This window comes from Paroedura picta, chromosome 5 (assembly GCF_049243985.1).
Source record: "Paroedura picta isolate Pp20150507F chromosome 5, Ppicta_v3.0, whole genome shotgun sequence".
NCBI classification, from domain to species: domain Eukaryota; kingdom Metazoa; phylum Chordata; class Lepidosauria; order Squamata; family Gekkonidae; genus Paroedura; species Paroedura picta.
This window is the reverse complement of record NC_135373.1, coordinates 91,322-96,314: the sequence shown is the minus strand read 5'-3', so window position 1 is coordinate 96,314 and position 4,993 is coordinate 91,322. Positions and strand designations below refer to the sequence as shown.

General features: G+C 41.4%; 1 long non-coding RNA gene across 1 annotated transcript; it reads left to right on the top strand.

Annotated features, from left to right (window-relative positions):
• The first annotated feature begins 297 nt into the window (after positions 1–297).
• On the top strand, positions 298–3,576 carry LOC143839078 (uncharacterized). Its single transcript, XR_013231589.1, has 3 exons — positions 298–379; positions 1,142–1,171; positions 3,460–3,576. It is a non-coding gene; the product is annotated as an uncharacterized LOC143839078 (long non-coding RNA).
• The last annotated feature ends 1,417 nt before the right edge of the window (positions 3,577–4,993 follow it).

The following is a 4,993-nucleotide window of genomic DNA, read 5'->3' as shown; positions in this document are numbered from 1 at the left end:
TTGGATAACTGTGTTGATAGCAGTGAATGACCCCTGAACACAGGATTCGTCTTCAGACCAGTTACACATCATGGAGGCAAAATGAATCGGACCAACCCCACACACACACACACACACAACTAACCTTCCTTCCTTCCTTCCTTCCTTCCTTCCTTCCTTCCTTCCTTCCTTCCTTCCTTCCTTCCTTCCTTCCTTCCTTCCTTCCTTCCTTCCTTCCTTCCTTCCTTCACATTTGTATACTACCCTCCTATAAAGGCTCAGGGCAGTTCACGTAGATTGTAGCAGAACATTCTACTTTGTGACAGTTAAAATAGCAGAGATCAGTGACTACTGTCCCTCCCCCCCCCCACAGGTTGTTGTGAAAAGAGCAGCAGAAGATGTAAGTACATGTATATTTTTATTCATTTGTTTTATGTTTGTAGTCCATTTTTCTCCTTGAACCTAAAGAGCGTACACTGTGTAAGTGATGCAGTCAATAGAATGAGACCTAATAAGCAATGAACCAACTTATAGTGACCCCTTTCTGCCAGTAATGTTTCATCTGCATATCTTTAATTGCTCATGTTCCTTTCTCCAGTTTTTACTCCACCTTGATCTAAATCGTATACAGTTTTCCTTATGATATGTTTTGCATACAGATTGAAGAGATAGGGGAAAAAATACATCCTTGTCTGATCCCTTGGCCAATGGTAAACCATTCTGCTTCTCCATATTCTGTCCTAACAGTGGCCTCTTGTTTGGAGGACAGGTTGCACATCAAAACAATCTGATGCCACAGCACACGCATGTTTTACAAAGCCAACCATAGCTTTTCATGATCTACACAGTCAAATGTTTTGCTGTAGTATATGAAACACAAGCTGATTTTCTTCTGAAATTATCTCATACAACACAGTAACCCATGTAAAAAATTTAATATGATCTCTGGTGCCTTTTCTGAATCCAGCTTGAACATCTGGCATGTCTCGGTACCTAGAACAGTCTTGAACTAGGATGACAGTAATCTGAACAAAGCATAGAACAGGATACATGGTTCAGAATGGAGAAACAGTGCAGAAAAATGATGCTGCGTCATACGATACAATGTAAAAAATAATAATATTCCAGTAGAAAATAATTAGGTTTTTCTTTCTTCCCATAGGATGATTATGATGTTACTGTAGAAGCTGTGGTAAGTTTTACAAAATAGTATAACAAAGTACATGCCAAATTCTTTAAGGGTATGAGACTCTGCAGGGCAGATAAAGACTTCAGAAGAGGGCATCGGATGTGGAAAAGAAAATGCACTAGGAAGAGGAATGAGAACTGGGTTTTTTGTACCCTGCTTTTTACTGCCCAGTTCCTGCTCGGTGTGGTGCAGCCTTTCTCAACCTTTTTACCATTGAGAAATTCCTGAAAAATTCTTCAGGCTTTGAGAAACCCCAGCAATGATGTCAGCAAACCACACCTTCCTGCCACGTCCCCAGAAGTCACATGTCACCAGAAGTGACATCACCCAGATAATCCCAGTACATGTGACATCAACAGGCCACTCCCACTGCACAGGAAGTGACAGCACAGAAATATTTGAGATGATTTGCGAACTGAACCATACCTGCACTCTGGGCTGGCTATCAAATCAATTTGTTCTTCTTCACCAAAGGGAGCCTGCAGTGGGAGCCTGCAGAAACAGGGATGAAAGAGGCCTGGAGCAAGTTTATACTGTTCTGTCACCCCATCCCCTCACACCAATAACAGGGCCAGGGTAGGCCTATACTGAGAAGCTAGACATTCAGCAGCATGTCCTGGATCCCTGCCTAGCCACACACTATTCTCTTAAGACCACCCAACTCCTAGAATGGTTCCTTGCTTCTTTCTAGGTATTTATGCTGCCACCTGCTGGTCAATGATGTCCTGCTAAAATGGCCAGTGCTCCTAGGACTCCATCTTTGTCACTGTTTACAGGCTCCATTTAGTGCCTGCATCTCCTGCTCGCTTTGACTGGAAGCCATAGGGATGGCTTGTCACCTTTGTCCAGTCCTAGGGCTCTAATGATCTTTTGCTAACCAAGCCTTGATACTGGGTGCTTCTGAGAGCCATCAAGCAGAATGGAGATGCTTGAGACCGCTTAACTTCTCGTTTGTTTCCTGTCCTTTAATGACCCACAAAAATTGCTTGGAATGAATGCGGGTGAAGCAATAGCCATGATATCACTGGGGGTTTTCTTGCTGGGTTTGCAAACTAGTTGAGAGCTCAAGCACTTTTTAATTGTCCATGAACTCTCTTTGATCCAAGTGCTTTTTGTCTTAGACAAATAGTTGAACTAGTTACTGAAGAAAGCAGGTTAAAGGTTGAGGGTTGCCTTCTTTTCTTGCTTTACCAAATGGATCTCACATGCATCTGCAGATAAACTCATTGTCTAGAACCCATTGTCTAGATAACCATATGATTATGTTAGCTAATCAGTGCTCATACTGATTATCTCTTATCATTATGAATCAATCAGTTATTTAAATAATATCAGATGATTATGATAAAACAAGGTTTAGAGAGAAGATAAGAATGGATTTCTACAAATACTAATTCCTGTGACAATCAAATCAGAGTTCTCTAGATGGAAGTCTCAGGATAGAGGAGATTACTTGTTGAGCAAATTAGACTTTTTGATAATCCCTAGAAGCTATGAGATAAACTGGTTTGCATTTAAAACAAATGCTTACTAAGTACATTGATAATTTTAGCATAAATTTTCACTGTAAGTTTAGAGTTATCCTTTGCATGCTTGTATTTCGCTCAGTCTAGCTCACCGAAGTAACTAACCTTCATCTCAATAAAATGCAAATATTTCTGCAGTTGTTCTGTCTAGTTTTCTGGTTACAGTCAAATAATTTTACATACCCTTTTAGTCTTCCATGTTATCATAATTAAAGGCTATTCATCAGCTGTTAAGATAAATCCAGGATAACTCTCATAGAATCATAGAATCATAGAGTTGGAAGGGACCTCCTGGGTCATCTAGTCCAACACCCTGCACTACGCAGGACACTCACAACCCTATCGCTCATCCGCTGTAACCTGCCATCCCCTTGAACCTTCACAGAATCAGCCTCTCTGTCAGATGGCTATCCAGCCTCTGTTTAAAAATTTCCAAAGATGGAGAACCCACCACCTCCTGAGGAAGCCTGTTCCACTGAGAAACTGCTCTAACTGTCAGGAAACTCTTCCAGATGTTTAGATGGAATTTCTTTTGCATTAATTTCATCCCATTCATTCTGGTCCATCCCTCCGGGGCAATTTTGTGCTAAACAAACTTTGCAGGGCCATTAAAGGGTTAGGTTTTAGTTCTTTGATTGGATGCAGGAGCTTGTGTAGCTCACAAACTGTCAATAGTAACACATAGCTCCAATGGAGTTTATTTTTCCAAATGGTTAAAAATGCTTTTCTGTTAAAATGATGTCATAGCTGCTTTTTATCATCTAGGGAGAGACTGGGCCTTCTGAAAATGGCAAAGGAAAGGGGAAAGGGAGAGGAAAAGGAAAGCTAAAAAGAGAAGGGAAAGGACAAGGACGTGGACAAGGACAAGGACAAGGACGTGGACAAGGACAAGGACAAGGACGCAGACAAGGAAAAGGTAAAAATATTTTGGAGGTAAAAATATTTTTGTTAAATTATCTCCATTCTACAAAACACCATATATAAAGCTGATTTTCCAAAATACATATAACTGTTTTATGTACCAATCTTTCAAATAACTAACTCGAGCTTACAAATTACACAATTCAACATTAGCAACTTTGAAAATTATGAATTAAAAGATTCAAAGTTACACCAACCACAAAACAGCACTCCAACATTTTTTTTACAGCAGTAATTTATAGATCCTGTCCCTCACCTCCTTATGTGATCAGCATTTCGCAACCCTCCAACCACAGCCACCATCTGTATGAAACTTGCACCGGTTTTCGTTCTTTGTCATATGCAGACATGCTTTTTAACCAATCTATTATGTTCTCCACTGTCCTGTCTCCCGGCCCTGTTTTCATATCTTTCACTTGTTGAAATCTAAGAAGTGTAAGGTGTAACACTACCGCCAAGTTTATGATCTGTGCGATGGTCCGTGGCAGTCTCCTAGCCCTTTTCCTTGGCCCATTCCGCACACATAGGAAAATGTACTTTCAATGTGCTTCGGCAGCTGGATTTTCCAGGAAAATCTACTTCTAAAGTGCATTGAAAGTGCATTATCTATTGGGTGCAGAATAAGCCCTAGGCAGAATCTGCACTTACTGTGTTTATTCCATTATCAATCCTATTAAATTCAGATTGCTTTGAACTCAGATCTTCCTCTCCCCCCCCCCCATTGAAACAGGAAAGTGTTCTGCACGTGGTTAGGGTAGTTCAGAATGGGGGGGAGCCAAGCCTCTTTCTTTCTTTTCCTGAAGGGGGGGGGGGAGAGGAGCCAAGCAGGGAGCCTCTTTCTTTTCTTGGAGGGGGGGGGGGGAGATGATTGAAAAAGGCAGAGAAGGGAGAAAAAATTCAGGACCAACAGAAGTTGAGAGAAATTAGGAGCTTCTCCTTTAAGGCAAGTTTATCACATGACCACCTGTGGCCAATCACAGGTCCTCTACCACGGAGGAGAGCCCAGATTCAAAACAGCCTTTAAATATTGAGGGTTAAAAGCACTCTAAGATATTGCACAATAAAGGTAGGGTCACTCCGGATCAATCTTTCTTGCTGCAGAAGGAAATTTTAAATTGCCCCAAATCCAAATGTAAATCTCATTCTGTGTAGAGGGCAGGGACTGAATCAATCTGGGGTTGGAAAGCTCCGTGCAGTTTACACCCTAGATGGTAGGCCTGCTCTAACTTGTGCCATTTTCTCATGTTCCCTCAGGACAAGGACAAGAACAAGGACAAGGAAGAGGGAAGGGACGGGGAAGAAAGGTGAGGATAACTTCCTATGGATCACCCCGGTTTTTCTAACCTCTTAATGTCTACTTTAAAAGGGCTGCTGATTC